Source organism: Anomaloglossus baeobatrachus, chromosome 5, assembly GCF_048569485.1.
Source record: "Anomaloglossus baeobatrachus isolate aAnoBae1 chromosome 5, aAnoBae1.hap1, whole genome shotgun sequence".
In the NCBI taxonomy this organism is placed as follows: Eukaryota; Metazoa; Chordata; class Amphibia; order Anura; family Aromobatidae; genus Anomaloglossus; species Anomaloglossus baeobatrachus.
In genome coordinates, this window is record NC_134357.1 from 512953512 (window position 1) to 512973752 (window position 20241).

Sequence of the window (20241 nt, forward strand, 5' to 3'; positions counted from 1 at the left end):
GAGCCCAGACAGACAGACAGACACAGAGATAGAGAGAAACAGACAGACACAGAGATGGAGACAGACTGATACAAATACAGACAGAGAGATAGAAACAGACAGAGACATAGACACAGACAGACAAGGAAGGAGACAGCGACACACAGACAGAGACTGGGAGAGAGACAGAGAGACAGTTACTATCCCGGGCAACGTCCGGGTACTACAGCTAGTTCCAAATAAGATTTTTCTCGGTGTTTGTGTATTTCTTTTTACTTATAGGGTTATAGTGATGGGGCAATTGGGAAGTTATTAGGGTTAGTTATTAGGGCATTTGGGAAGAGCCGGGTAAAGCGCTGATCTTGTCACATCTCATGGATGCAACAATCTCAGGCAGCTATAGGTTGCTATTTTTAAGCTGGAGGCCGGCCTAATAACCATAGACCTTCCCAGTCTAAGACTAGCAGACCCAGCTGTCAGGCTGGGTATCAAAATTAGGGGGGGGCCGCATGCTGGTGTTTTTAATTAGTTTAAAAAAAGCTGCATGCGGTTTTTTATTTTGATACACAGCCTAGATAAGCGCAGGGCTGGGCGCTGCAGACTGTAGCTGTGGGCTTTGTCTGTGCTGGGTATCATAATACATGGAAGACCCTACACCAATTTTTTTAATTTATTTTATTGTACACTATAGACCCGCAAACCTGGGCCTGTGATTAGAAGCGTCAAAGACACTGCCACTCAGCGTGGGGGAGCATCTGACTGCAACCCATCACATGTGCCAGTGGGCGCGGGAAGCAGTGCATATTCAATGAAGGCTAATTCGCGGCACCGGAAGTGAAAGCGTGACCTGGAAGGAGTATACAGCCATAACGAAGCCTCGGTGAGCACACTGCGTGCTCTCCCTTCCACCATAATTTTTAATTCAAATACAGAAACCTCAACATTTAGAACCAGAGGCAATAATACTGAGAGGTGTTCACAAGGGACCAACACCCCAGACTGCACTACTCAGAGATACATGTATACACAAGAGGACAAGGAGTATATGTGCAAAAAATAGAAAGTTTTTTTTATTAAATATGAAAAAACCACAATGGACAATTAAAAACATAAGACATCACCAAAATGAATCATCTGGGGGAATATAGAGATTGTTACACGGACAGGGATGGTCTCAGGAAAAACACCAAAGATACTCAGGATAAACATAAATCCTATAAGTAAATGGATCGCAGTGGTAGTTAATAACATTAAAATCTCAATCAGGTGAATCCTGAGACAGTCAGTGTTAGTGTCACAAACTGAGGGTATAATGACTAGCCAGGACCATACACATGGATGGCAGAAAATAGCTATAAGGCCCAATATAGGAGTAATCCCATGTGGATAGTATACAAGCAAATCAACCATTAAATACAATGCCTAACAGATAGGAAATTAATTACCTGGAAGTCAGATGGATAAAAGTTAAGCCCTCAGTTTGAGAGACCCCCCAGAGAGGAACCTGGACTTCGACACGCATTTCGCATGGTGCAAGAGCTTTTTCAAGATGGAGAGGCACAGGGTCTATGTGAGAAGTCAAGGGTTATATACCCATATGTTCCCAGTACAACGAGGTGCAGCAGTGAGGGGAGGGGAACAACTACCCAGACATGGAGGAAACACCCAAAAGTTGTAAACACATGTGAGGTCAGAGGCGCGTTGCCTGAGTAACCAAGGGTAAACCTACCGTGCTCACCAAGCAATGAAACGCCCACAAGCTGTGCGCACATATACTATAAAGGATGCATTGCCTGGGTAACCAAGGCGGAACGTCACATCCTTTGTGACTTTCATGATGGATGGAACCCCAACGAATGCTTGATGCAGGACGCGTCACCAAGGGAACTGCGCATGTGCGCCGTGGCACCGCGACCACCCAGAACGAGCATAAGGAGGATAAGAATAAAAAAGCACTCCATGTCCGGGTATTGAAAAGAGTTATAAGGTAAAAAGGGGAGGACTAAAAAATCCACAGAAAAAATCTCAGAAAAATAGGCACGCATATGTATGGCCACAAAAGCTCATCAAAATGCAGGGATATCTTCCTCACGCACGCATGGTCCCAATATGGAGTCACCAAAGGAACCATACGTGCGCGCAAATAGGGGCACCAATGCAAAGGGTGAATTCAGACCATAATAGATAGTATGGGACACAGACCCCATATATTAAGCACTGTGGATATAAGTCACCTCCCTACCACATCTATAGAGAATAAGGTACCTCAGAAAGGATAGGAAGGATACAATAGAAAAGGGAGTCCAGATCAAACATATAATATGAATCTATGAAACCAAGTGTGCTCGATCGGTCTCTCATACAAGTATCTGCCCGGTCTTAAACTGGATAGCAATTCCAATCCAATAAGGGCAGACACATTCAGCTAAATTGATCTCTGACACAAGATAACAAGGCAAAATTGTTCTCTTGTGTGACGCATCCTTGGTGACGCGCGCGCGGTTCCCTTGGTGACGCGTCCTTGGGACCGCGTGTGCGCTCTGCAGGCGCTGCGGCTTCCTGCATCAAGCATTCGTGAGCGTTCCATCCATCATGAACGTCACACCGGATGTGACATTCTGCCTTGGTTACCCAGGCAATGCGTCCTTTATAGTATATGTGCGCACAGCTTGTGGGCGTTTCATTGCTTGGTGAGCACGGTATGTTTAACCTTGGTTACTCAGGCAACGCGCCTCTGACTTCACATGTGTTTACAACTTTTGGGCGTTTCCTCCATGCCCGGGTAGTTGTTCCCCTCCCCTCACAGCTGCACCTCGTTGTACTGGGAACATATGGGTATATAACCCTTGACTTCCCACATAGACCCTGTGCCTCTCCATCTTGAAAAAAGCTCTTGTACCATGCGAAACGCGCGTCGATGAAGTCCAGGTTCCTTTCTGGGGGGGGTGTCTCTCAAACTGAGGGCTTAACTTTTATCCATCTGACTTCCAGGTAATTAATTTCCTATCTGTTAGGCATTGTATTGAATGCTTGATTTGCTTGTATACTATCCACATGGGATTACTCCTATATTGGGTCTTATAGCTATTTTCTGCCATCCATGTGTGCGATCCATTTACTTATAGGATTTATGTTTATCAGGAGTATCTTTGGTGCTTTTCCTGAGACCATTCCTGTCTGTGTAACAATTCTGTCCGTTTAACAATCTCTATATTCCCCCAGATTTTTTAATTGTCCATTGTCTATTGTAGTTTTTTCATATTTAATAAAACTTTCTATTTTTTGCACATATACTTCTTGTCCTCTTGTGTATACATAATTTTTAATTGCCAGTTTCTGGTCCCCATAGAAGTCTATAAGATTCTGGACCAGAACTGGAATTTTGAAAAAATTTAGCAGGGACCATCTGGTCCTGGTTATCTGCGAGTCCACTCATCTCTAGTACTAGCCTGTTTTGGGACCTGTGGATTTCTGCTTTTACATCTCCCCTAACAGATGGACAGAAATGGGGAGGTGAGGACTCTGCATATGTCTGTAGTGAGATTTATTAATGTGTCTCTCCATAACCAGGATTACACAGTAGTGAAGAAGACCTCTAGTGAGCGCTGTCAGGCCCCTGTGTCTTTGGGATGGAGAAGACCCCTGAGCCCAATCACGGGGCCTCCACTTCACCCCCTGATACATGAGGACATCAATGACCGGAAGATCCTAGAACTCACCTACAAGATGATTGAGCTGCTGACTGGAGAGGTGACACTGCTGGGAATGCGGGGACATTATACAGTAACGCTATGAAGGGATCGGGGGATGACGGTATCATTGTATGTGTCAGGTTCCTATAAGATGTCAGGATGTCACCGTCTATTTCTCGATAGAGGAGTGGGAGTATTTAGAAGGACACAAACATCTGTACAAGGACGTCATGATGGAGGATCCCCAGCCCCTCACATCACCAGGTAATAGGACTAAATACACACGGCCTATATTTATCTGTATGTAAAGAATGAATTCAGTCCCTGTATGTGTCTCCTCCAGTTCTATCCAGTGAGAGGACAACACCAGAGAGATGTCCCCGTCCTCTTCTTCCACAGGACTGTAAACGAGAAAATGCCGATGTTTCTCAGGATGATCAGGTAGATGGAAAGAAGGTGTCATGAAATCTCCCTGTGATATGTAGACGGCTGTGAAGGTTTTCTGCTCAGTCTTGTTTTATCCATCAGTATTATACTCTGACTAATTAATTAGAGACGGTTTGACACTCACATGTGAAACCTATTACACACATGACCGTGTAGTGCAGCGTATAATGAAGGGATCAGTGTTCAGAATATGAAAGCTGTAGATGAACATTTTGAATGACTTTGAATACGGTCAATGGTGCTAGATTACCCAGGACCGGTATTGCAAAAACTGACAGTTTCCCCGGATTTGTACATGAACTGATGTACAGAGTATAATGAATGGTGAGATCATGGAAAAATCCCCAGTGATATTGGATCCTGTGGATGTAAACATCTCATCATTTAGGTATCTGCAGCTGAATACAATGAGGATGATCATCTAATGTATTAGAACAGGGGTGGGGAACCTCCGGCCCGCGGGCCGTATGCGGCCCGCGACGACTTTTCCTGCGGCCCCCGAGCTGATTCCCGGGGATTGCAGTGCTAGAGCGCCAGCCGCATCTTGCTGGCTGCTGGCCCTTTAAAACCACACAGCGCGTTCCATGCTGAACGCTGCATTTCCTATAACTGAAAGACTACGTCCCCACCTACGTGAGGACGTACTTTGTAGGTGGGGTCGGCGTGAGGAGCGCTAAAATCAAACAGGAGAGGATTAACTGCCAATCATCCCCCAGGTCTGTTCCCGGCGGCGGTTGCTCCCTGTACCCAGCGGTGGCTCCCTGTGCCCGGCGGCGGTGGCTGCTCCTTGTGCCCGGCAGTGGCTGCTTCCTGTGCCCGGCGGTGGCTGCTTCCTGTGCCCGGCGGTGGCTCCCTGTGCCTGGCGGCGGCTCCCTGTGCCCGGCGGTGGCTGCTCCCTGTTCCTGGCGGTGGCGGCGGCTCCCTGTACCCGGCGGTGGCGGCAGCTCCCTGTTGGCGGCGGCGGCTCCCTGTTGGCGGCGGCTCTTTGTACCCGGCGGCGTCAGTGGCAGCTCCCTGTACCCGGCGGTGGCTCCTTGTGGCCGGCGGAAGCTGCTCCTCTCTGTGCGCGCTGGCAGTGCTCTCCGTGCCCGCAGCCACCTCCAGCACTCAGTGATCCAGGCCTCCCCCAGTTCTCTAACTGCCTCCCAGCTCCCCCGGGTCTGCCTGTGCCCCCAGTGATCTGTGCCGTCTCCCCAGTCTCCCCAGTGATCTGTGCCGTCTCCCCAGTCTCCCCAGTGATCTGTGCCGTCTCCCCAGTCTCCCCAGTGATCTGTGCCGTCTCCCCAGTCTCCCCAGTGATCTGTGCCGTCTCCCCAGTCTCCCCAGTGATCTGTGCCGTCTCCCCAGTCTCCCCAGTGATCTGTGCCGTCTCCCCAGTCTCCCCAGTGATCTGTGCCGTCTCCCCTGTGATCTGTGCCGTCTCCCCAGTCTCCCCAGTGATCTCTGCCGTCTCCCCAGTAATCTGTGCCGTCTCCCCAGTGATCTCTGCCGTCTCCCCAGTAATCTGTGCCGTCTCCCCAGTGATCTGTGCCGTCTCCCCAGTGATCTGTGCCGTCTCCCCAGTGATCTGTGCCGTCTCCCCAGTGATCTGTGCCGTCTCCCCAATGATCTGTGCCGTCTCCCCAGTGATCTGTGCCGTCTCCCCAGTCTCCCCAGTGATCTGTGCCGTCTCCCCAGTGATCTGTGCCGTCTCCCCAGTGATCTGTGCCGTCTCCCCAGTGATCTGTGCCGTCTCCCCAGTGATCTGTGCCGTCTCCCCAGTGATCTGTGCCGTCTCCCCAGTGATCTGTGCCGTCTCCCCAGTGATCTGTGCCGTCTCCCCAGTGATCTGTGCCGTCTCCCCAGTGATCTGTGCCGTCTCCCCAGTGATCTGTGCCGTCTCCCCAGTGATCTGTGCCGTCTCCCCAGTGATCTGTGCCGTCTCCCCAGTGATCTGTGCCGTCTCCCCAGTGATCTGTGCCGTCTCCCCAGTGATCTGTGCCGTCTCCCCAGTGATCTGTGCCGTCTCCCCAGTGATCTCTGTGCCGTCTCCCCAGTGATCTCTGTGCCGTCTCCCCAGTGATCTCTGTGCCGTCTCCCCAGTGATCTCTGTGCCGTCTCCCCAGTGATCTGTGCCGTCTCCCCAGTGATCTGTGCCGTCTCCCCAGTGATCTCTGTGCCGTCTCCCCAGTGATCTCTGTGCCGTCTCCCCAGTGATCTCTGTGCCGTCTCCCCAGTGATCTCTGTGCCGTCTCCCCAGTGATCTCTGTGCCGTCTCCCCAGTGATCTCTGTGCCGTCTCCCCAGTGATCTCTGTGCCGTCTCCCCAGTGATCTCTGTGCCGTCTCCCCAGTGATCTCTGTGCCGTCTCCCCAGTGATCTCTGTGCCGTCTCCCCAGTGATCTCTGTGCCGTCTCCCCAGTGATCTCTGTGCCGTCTCCCCAGTGATCTCTGTGCCGTCTCCCCAGTGATCTCTGTGCCGTCTCCCCAGTGATCTCTGTGCCGTCTCCCCAGTGATCTCTGTGCCGTCTCCCCAGTGATCTCTGTGCCGTCTCCCCAGTGATCTCTGTGCCCCCCCCCCAGTCTCCCCCGTGATCTGTGCCCCCCCAGTCTCCCCCGTGATCTGTGCCCCCCCCAGTCTCCCCCGTGATCTGTGCCCCCCCCAGTCTCCCCCGTGATCTGTGCCCCCCCAGTCTCCCCAGTGATCTGTGCCCCCCCCCAGTCTTCCCAGTGATCTCTGTGCCCCCCCCAGTCTCCCCAGTGATCTCTGTGCCCCCCCCAGTCTCCCCAGTGATCTGTGCCCCCCCCAGTCTCCCCAGTGATCTGTGCCCCCTCCCCAGTGATCTCTGTGCCCCCCCAGTCTCCCCAGTGATCTCTGTGCCCCGAGCCTCTCCCAGGTCTGTCTGTGCCTTCATCCTCTCCCATCCGTCTCTGTGCCATCTGTGCCCCCAGCGTCCTCCAGATTTGTCTGTGCCAGCCTCTCCCATCATTCTCTGTGCCCCCAGGGCTTTCTGTGTCCCTCCGGCATCCCCCAGGGCTGTCTGCCCCCAGCTATGTATATAACCCCAGCAATATTTATGCCCCCCAGTCTTGTCTGTGCAACCCAGTGATGTGTATATACCCCCAGTGATGTATGTACCCCCAGTGACGTCTATGCCATGCTGCTTCCCTAGTGATGTATATTCCTCCCAGCCCTCCCCAGCAATGTTTATGCCCCCCCAGCTATGTCTGTGCTCCCCGTCAATGATGTATTTACCCCTCAGTGATGTCTATGCCCCCAGCCTCCCCAGTGTTCTATATTTCTCCCAACCCTCACCTGTGGTGTATATGCCCCCATATCTTCCTCTGATGTATATACAGCAGTCCCAGACAATTCAAACCTGGAAAAGCAGTTGTGAAAAGCAACAAGATCAACATCGCCTAATATTACAGCTGCACCAAAGAGTAGAAGCTCCAGCCGCCACAGTGAGTTAATTGTTTGACCAAATATATTAGGGTAATTTTCAAGTTGATAATTTTGTGCGGCCCCCGAAGGTTGGTAGAAATTTCCAAATGGCCCCCGGCAGAAAAAAGGTTCCCCACCCCTGTATTAGAATGTAGTCATCGTTCCTTAGCACAGATGGGTTATAGCAGAAGACAATCAGTTCTGTTCTCATTATAGTCTAAGGGAAACAGAAATTAAACTTTATTGAGCAAAAGAGAGAATAAATTGTATCACTGAGCAGTGAGAAACATTGGTGGATTCCAGGTTGCTGCTGTATCCTGATGATGGGTCAGAAATAGGCAAAAGCAGCATGAATCCATGTATCCTTCATGTCAGGAATCTGGTTGTGGTGTAATCCTTGGTCGTCGGATACCTGTAGATTGATGTTTGGACACTAGAGCTTACCTAAGCATTGTGACTGACCATGTTCATCCCTTAATAGCAGCCGATTACCCTTTGGTATGAGGATCATGACCCATGCTATAAAATGCATGTAATGTTTGTAATTTTCCCCTGCCCAGTTGCAGGGCTGACCCTCTGTATCTCTCCTCTGCCCAGCTGCAGGGCTGACCCTCTGTATCTCTCCTCTGCCCAGCTGCAGGGCTGACCCTCTGTAACTCTCCCCTGCCCAGCTGCAGGGCTGACCCTCTGTAACTCTCCCCTGCCCAGCTGCAGGGCTGACCCTCTGTAACTCTCTCCTGCCCAGCTGCAGGGCTGATCCTCTGTAACTCTCCCCTGCCCAGCTGCAGGGCTGATCCTCTGTAACTCTCTCCTGCCCAGCTGCAGGGCTGACCCTCTGTAACTCTCCCCTGCCCAGCTGCAGGGCTGACCCTCTGTAACTCTCCCCTGCCCAGCTGCAGGGCTTGACCCTCTGTAACTCTCCCCTGCCCAGCTGCAGGGCTGACCCTCTGTAACTCTCCCCTGCCCAGCTGCAGGGCTGATCCTCTGTAACTCTCCCCTGCCCAGCTGCAGGGCTTGACCCTCTGTAACTCTCCCCTGCCCAGCTGCAGGGCTGACCCTCTGTAACTCTCCCCTGCCCAGCTGCAGGGCTTGACCCTCTGTAACTCTCCCCTGCCCAGCTGCAGGGCTGACCCTCTGTAACTCTCCCCTGCCCAGCTGCAGGGCTGATCCTCTGTAACTCTCTCCTGCCCAGCTGCAGGGCTGACCCTCTGTAACTCTCCCCTGCCCAGCTGCAGGGCTGACCCTCTGTAACTCTCTCCTGCCCAGCTGCCTTTTCTCCCATAACTTCCACATTACAGTGATTTACAGTGACCCATAGTGTGGCGCCCCAGGACCTGGTCGCCACAACAGCATTGCCCTCCCAAAGGGTTAATGCTGAGCCTGGAGGTAATTGGGAGATCTATTGGCCAGTAAGTTAACACCCAACACAGTTCTCCCTCCGGCCAGCAGGGGGAGCTCTGAACCTGGAACTTCAGGGAGCATTCCTTAAGTCTGGCTGGAGGGAGGAAGTAGTGGTTAGTCTGGAGACAGGAGTGAAGGAGGACAGACTGAGAGTAGTGCTGCCTTGTGAAACTGGGGCCTAGAGCTGGGATAGCTTGGCCCAGTGAAGCAAGAGGTGCAGAGAGGCACAGCAGAGACTCGGACATCGGAGTCTGTGGTTGCCAGGGCATAAAATCCATCCCTGGTAGCTGAATCCGGAGGGCAGGAGAGCTGCAAGCCCCTGGCCCAGAAGTAATCTGAAGGTACAGCTGCATTCCAAGGGCCCGGTGTGGACTCCAGCAGAGAAGCACCAGAGAGGGCCTGCGCAGTCTACCACACAGAAAAAGGGACGAACAACAAGTCCCAGCAGCAAGAGGGCAATTGCAAACCCAAAGTGCAGTGTCCTAAAACAGCAGAGAAAGATTAAGGAGTAGGCCTCATACTCAACTGGCCAAAGATCACCCCAGGCACTTCCAGGCCGGCCGGACCATCTTTACCATCTGTGACGGTCTCCCTGGACTAAGTTTCTGCCGAGTAAAAGAGGAGAAGGTAAAGAGACTACTGTTTGTGCCTGTTTCTTTCATTGCTTGTCGGCCCTGCACCGTGTTAGTCACACAGCACCATAGACTTCCACAAGCACCAACTGTGCCCCGGGCATTGCTCCACCTGTGGGGAGCAGTACCACCTTTGCTGCCATAACATCATCCCGGTGGCCTCACACAGCAGCGGCGGCTTAATAGCCGCATACCACAGGTGGCGTCACGAATACAAACTTAAAGTCATCAACCACATATTCTCTGACACCCACCAGGGCCACGGAGCCGGGCCCAGCCACCACTGACTACCACCGGACTAGTCCGGCCCGGCACCGGGTGTCCCATAGCCCTGGGGTGGGCGAGTCAATAGCTTTCACCATATAATGATAGTACTTTGCCTCATGGTCCTGTAATAACAGTATATTCTGCAGCTCCACAAGTGAAGCTTTATGTCACACAGCAATTCTCTCCAGGGGGTGCTGGGATCTTCCTCTTCTTTATATCAGGAACATGACATTACTTTTTCTTGCCTCCTCGGCCTTCACAGTCCTCAGATCTTAGTCCTATAGAGCATCTCTGGGACGAGGTAGAATGGGATGTTCAGTGCCTGTCAGCTCCTCAGTCTGATTTTCGGTAAATGTAAGAAGCTTTCATGTCCCCATGGGCCTGTAATCCTGCAGAACTATTTCATCACCTGGAATCTTTAACGTGATAAATTGCTGAACTCCTAAATGCCAAAGTAAATCCAATGCTACTAGATGGTGTCTGTAATAATGTGGCCATTCAGTGTATGGTTTATACTTGGTGGAGATGACAGGATAAAGCTGATCATAGACATTAGATGTTGTCTGGATCTTCTCACAATTTTCTGGTTATGGAGACTGCTGGTTACAATTAGGAGGTGACAGGTTGGATTATACAGGAGACCTGCAGCTCTGTGATATCTACTGCTGTCAGTTTTGGTCGTCATGTTCAGTTATGATCTTTTCTGTTCTTCTGAATCATTTCACGCGACTTCTTTATCTGTCTGTGACTTTTACAATATTTGTTTCAGGGTGAAGATCTGACCCATATTAATACTACAGAGACATATGTGAGGGGTGATGAGCGGTGTAAAGAGGAGATTCCTACAGATAACCGCACAGGTGAGTAGTGACCACTAAATGCAGAGAAGTCACAGATTTTACTCCATCACTGGCTTCTATAATAACTTTATATGATTTATCAGAGTGTGTTCACATGGAATTTTTGATGTGGACGTTATGCTCCTACATTAAAGGGTGCTTTACATGCTGTGACATCTCTAACGATATATCATCGGGGTCACGGTGGTTGTGCGCACATCCAGCGCCGTTAGCAACATCGCAGCGTGTGACAGCTAGGAGCGACGAGCAACGATCGGAAAAATCATTGATCGTTGCCACGTGGCTCCTTTTCCAAATGTTGTTGCTGTTGCATGGCGCTGGTTGTCCCTCGTTCCTGCGGCATCACACATCGCTGTGTGTGACACCACAGGAACAACGACCATCTCCTTACCTGCGTCCACTGACAATGAAGAAGAAAGGAGGTGGGCGGCATGTTCCGGCCGCTCCTCTCCGCCCCTCCTCTGCTATTGGGCGGTCGCTTAGTGACGCCGCTGTGACGTCGAACGCACCTCCCCCTTGAAGGTGGGATTGTTCGGCGGTCACAGCAACGTCGCTGACCAGGTATGTGCGTGTGACGCTGCCATAGCGAAAATGTTATCTACGGCAGTGATCACCACATGTCGCACGTACGACAGGGGCGGGCGCTATCGCGCATGACATCGCTAGCGATGTCGCAGCGTATAAAGCACCCTTAAGACTTGCACTGTGGGCCCCATTCATAATGATGGGGTGTGTGAGGTAAGATGAGCAGAATTCATTAAGAGGAAATTGCCAGTTTATTCTACACGTCTTCTCTATGGCGTGTTCTTGCCAGAAATGCTACTGCATTCAAGGCCTGGAGTAACATTTCTGCAGTACCTTACACCACCAGAGTAGAGGAACTTATGACCTATTCTCCGGAGGGGCGACACCACACCCTGTCCATGCTCTGCCCACTTTGGTGGATCTGGCCGGGACTGGCGTAAAAACGTCAAGTTGCAAAATTTTGTGACTTAGTGTTTTACTCCAGAAAATAGAAACCTGCCATAAACCCTTTGAATCAATTGTGTATCTGAGGGAAACGTCCAGGTATGGAATAGCTCAGGGGAAGGTTATTCTGCATCTTATGTGTCTCCTGGATCTGCTGCAGGCTTCTGTGTGAATTTTAGTAAAATGCCTTTCAGACGTCGTCCTGGTGCAGACAATAAGTTTGATAAGGCTGGATGTAGACGGCCATGTAAAAAATTGTGACAGTTATGTTAGTAAATTGCGGACCTGTTTTACTCCATGTGCTGCTATAGATTTGTGCTGTTGATGGTGCAGGAGCCGCCATATATTATAGGATATCTCTATAGAGACAAAATTTCCACAGTACTGCACAAAGAAGATAAAACATTAAAGAGCAGCACATACCAAGAGGAGTGCACATAGAAATCAAGGGGCCCCATAGTAGAAGTCTTAATTACATACCACCACAAAAAAAAAGATTCTACAGAAGGTAGTCCATTTCATGGACCCATAAAGTATGATGCCAACAAAAGTGCACCCCCAAACACAGTAAGATATTGCAACAGTGAAATTCTCCACGTGCAGAGTATAATGGTCCTACAGAACCCCCCTTTCTTCAAATTTTGATACTTCCACAGTGATCCCAGCACAGTATGATTGCCCCGACACAGCCCTCCTCACAGTATGATGATCCTCTATACAGTGTAATAGTCCTCCATACTGACAGCTTCCTCTTCCATTATTGCTTTCAAATGTATTTGTATCCTGGATGCAGATACAGTTGAGAGTGATGCTAGTGAGGGGGATTCGGACATCGGCGCTGACACAGAGCTCCTCCAACTTATGGGCCCCATAGCTGCTGCGTAGTTTCCCACCTTTAGCCGTTCACCACTAGTAAGGACCTGGCACACAAGCTTATGAACTATGGCAAAATGGGGTAACATAATATATAAAAATAAAGCTGTTTTCATGTAAGATCCTATAATGACTTGTAGCCATCACATTACGCACAGCCAATATGGAGGGACTGTTAGAGCCTTTATAAAAACTGCCTCAGGGATTGCTGTACAAATTTTACAGTGGCTTTGGATGGATGTTAAGGGGATGTAGGATCTCACAACTCAGTAATAGGGAGACCTAAAACAATATACATATACTTTAGACCAGGGGTCTCAAATTCAGCTGGGTACATGGGCCGCATATATAAAAAAAATTGAGGGGGGCCGCGTTATTTGCAGGACAAAGTGAACATTTTTAATGAATCCATGTTTTTTTCTCTACATCTTTTGATCACTTTTTTTTAAACAGTTTTTGCTTGTATATTATAACAAGCGTGCGCTTTTTTGTTAAGTTTATTATATATAAAAAAGCATTTTTAATGTAAAAAAAAAAATTCATACTTTATTATGATTTTTTTTACATTTTATCACCTTCTTGTAATATAGTTTTACAATTAGCAGCATCATATAGTAATCTTAGCCAACATCTTGTAGTAATTTGCCCATGCTGCAGTAATGTCCCCATCCGTGTGCCATGTAGTAAGGTTCTCATCCTTGTGGTATTGTGCCGTGTAGTATTGTGCCCATCCTTGTAATATTGTGCCCATCCTTGTAGTATTGTGCCCATCCTTGTAGTATTGTGCCCATCCTTGTAGTATTGTGCCCATCCTTGTAGTATTGTGCCCATCCTTGTAGTGTTGTGCCCATCCTTGTAGTGTTGGGCCCATCCTTGTAGTGTTGTGCCCATCCTTGTGGTGTTGTGCCCATCCTTGTGGTGTTGTGCCCTTCCTTGTGGTGTTGTGCCCATCCTTGTGGTGTTGTGCCCATCCTTGTGGTGTTGTGCCCTTCCTTGTGGTGTTGTGCCCTTCCTTGTGGTGTTGTGCCCATCCTTGTGGTATTGTGCCCATCCTTGTGGTATTGTGGCCATCCCTGTGGTATTGTGGCCATCCCTGTGGTATTGTGGCCATCCCTGTGGTATTGTGGCCATCCCTGTGGTACTGTGGCCATCCCTGTGGTACTGTGGCCATCCCTGTGGTACTGTGGCCATCCCTGTGGTACTCAGCCCATCCCTGTGGTACTCAGCCCATCCCTGTGGTACTCAGCCCATCCCTGTGGTACTCAGCCCATCCCTGTGGTACTCAGCCCATCCCTGTGGTATTCAGCCCATCCCTGTGGTGTTCAGCCCATCCCTGTGGTATTCAGCCCATCCCTGTGGTATTCAGCCCATCCCTGTGGTATTCAGCCCATCCCTGTGGTATTCTGCCCATCCCTGTGGTATTCTGCCCATCCCTGTGGTATTCTGCCCATCCCTGTAGTATTCTGCCTATCCTTTAGTAATATGCAAAGAAAAAAAAATTCTCCTCACCTTTCCTCCGTTCCCTGTGTGCCCACGATCAGTACTTGCAGAGTTTTGGATGTAGCATGCTTCAGCTGCATCCAAAACCCTGCTATGTACAGTACAAGCAGAGTGAATGGGATTTCTAAAAACCCCATGCCCACTGTGCGTGTATGGCCCGCAGTGAAAACTGACCTTCCATGCAGCATTCAGAGGCCGCAGCATATAAATTTATGCTGCGGAGTCGGAAGCATCCTCCCTAGGCAGAACAGAGCGAGGAGACCGCACCCTGATCGCGGGCACAGGCAGCTGCGGTCTCCTAAGGAGGAGGAGACTTGCGTCCCCGCTGATCAGGACCCGCTGCATCCAGGACGCGGTGGGTCTTGATCTTGAGCACGTACCTTACCAGTTTGTTGCGGCCCGTGACGATCACGGCTCTATGCTGAGGGTCGGCGCCGGCAGGAACTTTACTGCATTTGAATCCATTTGCGGTGCCGCGCAGAGAAGCTGTGTCTGGACCAATGGCTGCTACCTGCCAATCCGATGCAAGGAAGTGACTTCGCTGTATAACGTCACCTCCTTGCATCTGATTGGCAGACAGCTGCAGCAACTGGAATAGAGGTGACAGCTCCTCTGCGCTGCACCGCAAATGGATTCAAATGCAGTAAAGTCCTGCTGGCATTGACCCTCAGCATAGAGCTGCGATTGTCACGGGGTCTGCAGGCCACAATTGTCATGGGGTCTGCGGGCTGCAACAAGCAGCTTCAGGGGCCGCATGTGGCCCGCGGGCCACGTGTTTGAGACCTCTGCTTTAGACAGAGTATGTTGCACAACTGCAGCAGTGAAGAATAATGAAGTTTTCTGTGAATAATATGTTGATTTAGTTAAGTGGAGAGACACATACACTAAAGGAAATAATTATTTGATCCCTTTCTGATTTTGTAAGTTTGCCCACTGACAAGATATGAACAGTCTATAATTTTAAGGAAAAGGGAATCTCCAGCTTCCATGTGCATAAAACCTTCTTTTATTCCAAACCTTTAATATCCAAGAATACAGGACGCAGATCCAGAGGATAAGTGCAATAATTGTGATGCAATGCGTTTCAGACGAGGTGTCCTTTGTCAGAGCATATAGTTTGTTTCACCAAAAGCTCACTTTTAACCATTAAGGACCGACTGGCACAGGTGATATAATCGTATATTCCCGAATAGAGGGGAAATTGATGCTGAAATGTGTCAATACGGTACCCATAATGGTCAAGAGTGTGTACATAGAAATTGTAATGCAATATATTAAACAAAATGAAGTACATATTTATCAGACTTTATAAAAATAAACCAATTGAAATTATGAAAATAATTTAATATTACAACAATGAAACATTCACAAAGATTGTATATAGTACAAATAATGTTGTGGAAACGCTCAAATTTATAGCACGGACTTCACGTATCACTGCTAAATATGATATAAATTTCAATGAATAAAAGAGTTCAATATCCAAACAGCTTAGCATATCAATAGTGATACATAATTTCCCTGCGTGAATTAAATCCATGTGGTGAGCATGTGCCCATGTAAAAAATCCCAAACGGTTTAATACCTTTCTCCTATGGTTGCCGCCGCGGTTAGAAACACCCTTTCAATACCAGAAACTTGTGTGGAGGTAGACCTGTCATGAACATTAATAAAATGTCGTGCTATTAAGGATAAATTGGTGGAAGGGGCTAAAGAAACAATGTCTGTGACATGTTCAGAAAAACGTTTCTTAACCCCTTCACCCCCGGCCACTAAAACACCCTAATGATCGGACCATTTTTTGCAATTCTGACCAGTATCACTGACAGGTTCACTCTGGAACGCTTTAACGGATCCTGGCGATTCTGACTTTGTTTTTTCGTGACATATTGTACTTCATGATAATGGTAAATTTAGGCCAATATTTTTTGCGTTTATTTGTGAAAATTTCGTAAATTTGGCAAAATTTTTTAAAATGTTGCAGTTTTTAAACTTTGAAATGTTATGCCTATAAATCTGAGAGATATGTCGCACAAAATAGTTGCTAAATAACATTTCCCACTTGTCTACTTTACAGCAGCGCATTTTTCGAAATAATTTTTTTTTCCGTTAGGAATTTAGAAGGGGTCAAAGTTCATCAGCAATTTCTTATTTTTCCAACAAAAGTTGCAAAACCATTTGTTTTAGGGACCACATCACATTTGAAGTGACTTTGAGAGGCCTAAGGGACAGAAAATACCCAAAAGTGACCCCATTCTAAAAACTGCACCCCTCACACTGCTCAAAACCAAATCTAAGAAGCTTATTAACCCTTTAGGTGCTTCACAGGAACCAAAGCCATGTGGAAGAAAAAAAATGAAAATTTTACTTTTTTTACACAAAAATGTTATTTTAGCCATAAAACTTTGCATATTCACAAGGGTATCAGGAAAAAATGCACCATACAATTTATTGTGCAATTTCTCCTGAGTACACTGATACCTCATATGCAGTGGAAATCAATTGTTTGGGCGCACGGCAGAGCTCGGAAGGTTAGGAGCGCCATTAGAATTTTTGAACACAAAATTAGCTGCACTCATTAGCCACATACTCAGTGGCCACATACTGGGAAACCAGCTGCCCCAAATCTGTCCCAAGCAACATGTTTGCAGGAATATTAGCAGTTATTTCCACTTCTTTCACCCCTCACTTAGCGCACCACTATAAATAAACCTTGGCGATGGGCAGTGCTGGCTCAATGCTTCCAATCCCGGAGACAGTGAGGGTTTTTCCGGGTACTAAGTCTTGGGGTGATAGCATCTCAAGTCGGACCAAAGTCATCTCAGCGCCGGTGTCCCACAGTTCCATGGCCACAGCCTGGCCTTTGGTGATGGGTTGGAAATTGTCCAGGGACCTAGCACCGTCCCCACCCACAGATATCATGGTGGACGGTCTTTGATGCAGGGATGGGGTCTTATGGCGCTGGAGACACATGACCATGAAGTGTCCGACTTGATTGCAAAGGAGGCCCCTTCGGGGTTTTGCTACAGGCCTGGAGAGAGGAGTCGAGGGCGACACCCCCTGCAGTCTAGACGCAGGGAAGACAGTAGCAGGATTCATCTTACCTCCTCCGCAGGTGCTGCTGGCCGCCTTCCTGGCCTCAGGGACCCGATTATTCGTGTAGTCATCCGCCATGGTGGCCGTAGCAGTGGACATCTTTAGCTTCTGGTCACGGAGGAACTTGCAGAGGTCCTCGGGGCAGTTCCACAAGAGTTGTTCCATGATGAACAAATCCAGGATCTCTGGTATAGTGGTGAACATCAGGCCCCTTTGTCCAGTGGTCTACAGCTCTGTCAAGGACCCGTCGGTGGCCAGTCCTGGTGTCCTTTGGTTCCTTTTACAGGCTCCAGAATTTCTTGCGGTAGGACTCCGGAGTGAGGTTGTACTGTTGGATCAGGGCCTGTTTTATGGTGTCATAGCCATGATCCACCTCGGCAGGTAAGTCCCCAAGGATATCCAGGGCCTTACCCTTTAACACTAGAACTACAGAGGTAGTCATTTTGACTACTTTGCACTATGTATTTTTATATAGGTGTCACGAGTCCAGTAGTTCTAGTGTTAAACAGGGGGTTAGGTACTTGGCTCACTGTTCCTTGGCCAGATGGTGGTGTAGGCAGTCCATTCAAAGGTTATCAAAAGTGAGTCCAAGTCTCCATCCTTCTCCAGCATGGGGAAATCCTCAATACAAATCTTTGGAGGCTCGATCTCTCGGTTGTTCAGGGTGGACGATAGGGGCTCGAGCTGAGCTAGCTGCAGCTGGTGGTTATGTTCTGCCTGTCGATCTCGCTCTGCAACCTCACACTGCCAGACGCTCTGCCTGCATCGCGGCCATGAGGATCTGGTAGATGTCCTTGTCTCCAGCCATAAAACGGGCCACAGCAGCTTGAAGAAGAGTATCCAAGCCTGTCAGGCTGGGTGGATGGGAGAGGGGTGAGCTGCCCACTACAGGGCTCGAAGGCAAGCGGCATGCTGTAGAGCCAGGTGGTGCACTGTCCACTGCAGGGCGGATATCTGACTCCTTGAAGACCCTTGGCTGGGCTCCTCCTTGCCATGTTAAAAATTGCCAGATGGTGCTCTGTCCACTGTAGAGCTGTTGATTGGTATCAAGCTCCTGGGGAACCGCTGGCGGAGCTCCTCCGCGCTATGCACATTACCATCCTCCACCTATTTTGCTCCATGCGTAGCATTGGCCTGTTCCATAGCTTTGCGGCTCCTGGTGGCATAAGCCATTCTTGCAGTCTTTTTTTGCTGAAACAGAGCTGCAACCTTATGCACCCACACACCTTACAGTATCTGCACTTTGACACTCTAGTGTTGAGTTGGTCTTAAGACAACAGTGGCAACAGCTGCTACTGGCAGTCTTTGGATCTCACACTCACACATACTATATTATCTCGATCGCACTGCTGCCACCAATATGTCACGAACTGGGCCAGGGGGTCACTCGGATGTCCCTCTGCTTGGTTGCGGATCCTGTCAATCTGTGACGAAACCGCATCTTGCAGCCCTGCCCTGACGTCTTTAATACATTAGGGCCATGCGAGACGACCTCGTCACTTCCACCAACATGCGATGTTCCGCACCCCCAAGGCATATGTATAGTCCACTTGGCACAATGCAGCATTGACACCTCATGTCCCTGCGGGCACAAGGAGGCATGGAGAGTGGAACCAAGTAGGCCATGTAATCTCCAGCGCAGCACCCAGCTTTCCCACAACTCCAACAGGAACTTTCCACCAGCCTCAGTGGAACAGATTTCTGCCAATCCGGTACAGTGCTGTAGACTGCCACCAGTTCCTCATTAGATATAGGCCTGGTCTGTTAGCAGAACTATATCGGGCTAGAAACTAGCCCAGGTAGCGTGTAGAACTAAGCCGAACTCATAGACATGGGATTCAGGTATTGAGATAAAAGAACAGTCTAAGATTAAATTTTATATATATTTAACTTTGAAAATTTATGCCCATAAATCTGAGAGATATGTCACAGAAAATAGTTACTAAATAAAATTTCCCACTTGTCTACTTTACATCAGCGCAATTTTCGAAACAAATTTTTTTTTCATTAGGAAGTTAGAAGGGGTCAAAGTTCATCAGCAATTTCTCATTTTTCCAACAAAATTTACAAAAGAATTTTTTTAGGGACCACATCACATTTGAAGTGACTTTGAGAGGCCGAGGTGATGGAAAATACCCAAAGGTGACCCCATTCTAAAAACTGCACCCCTCACACTGCTCAAAACCACATCCAAGAAGTTTATTAACCCTTTAGGTGCTTCACAGCAACCAAAGCAATGTGGAAGGAAAAAATGAAAATTTTACTTTTTAACACAAAAATGTTACTTTAGCCATGAAATTTTCATTTTCACAAGGGAGAAAAGAGAAAGTGCACCATACAATTTATTGTGCCTTTTCTCCTGAGTATGCAGATATCCCATATGTGGTGGAAATCAAATGTTTGGGCACACGGCAGGGCTCGGAAGGCAAGGAGCGCCATTTGAATTTTTGAGTGCAAAATTAGCTGCACTCATTAGCGGACGCCTTGTTGGGTTTGAAGACCCCCTGAGGTGCCTAAACAATGGAGCTCCCCCACAAGTGACCTCATTTTGGAAACTAGAGCCCTCAAATAATTTTTCTAGATGTTTGGTGAGCACTTTGAACCCCTGGAGGCTTCACAGAAGTTTATAACGTTGAGCCGTGAAAAGAAAAAAAAAATGTTTTTACCACAAAACTGTTGCTTCAACTAGGTAGCTTTTTTTTCACAAGGGTATCAGGAAAAAATGCACTATAAATTTCATGGTGCATTTTTTCCTGAGTACGACGATACCTCATATGTGGTGGAAAGTAATTGTTTGGGCACATGGCGGGGCTCAGAAGAGAAGGAGCACCATTTGACAGCAAAATTGGTTGGAATCATTAGCTGACGTAATGTTGCATTTGGAGACCCCCCTGAGGTGCCTAAACAATGGAGCTCCCCCACAAGTGACCGCATTTTGGAAACTAGACCCTTCAAGGAATTTATCTAGATGTTTAGCGAACCCCAAGGGGCTCCACAGAAGTTGATAATGTTGAGCCATGAATACAATTTTTTTTTTCACCACAAAACTGTTACTTGAACCAGGTAGCTTTTTTTTCACAAGGGTATCAGGAAAAAATGTAC

General features: G+C 48.5%; 1 pseudogene; it reads left to right on the forward strand.

Annotated features, from left to right (window-relative positions):
* LOC142312025 (uncharacterized) overlaps nucleotides 1-20241 on the forward strand; it is a 164905-nt pseudogene that overhangs the window by 125758 nt on the left and 18906 nt on the right.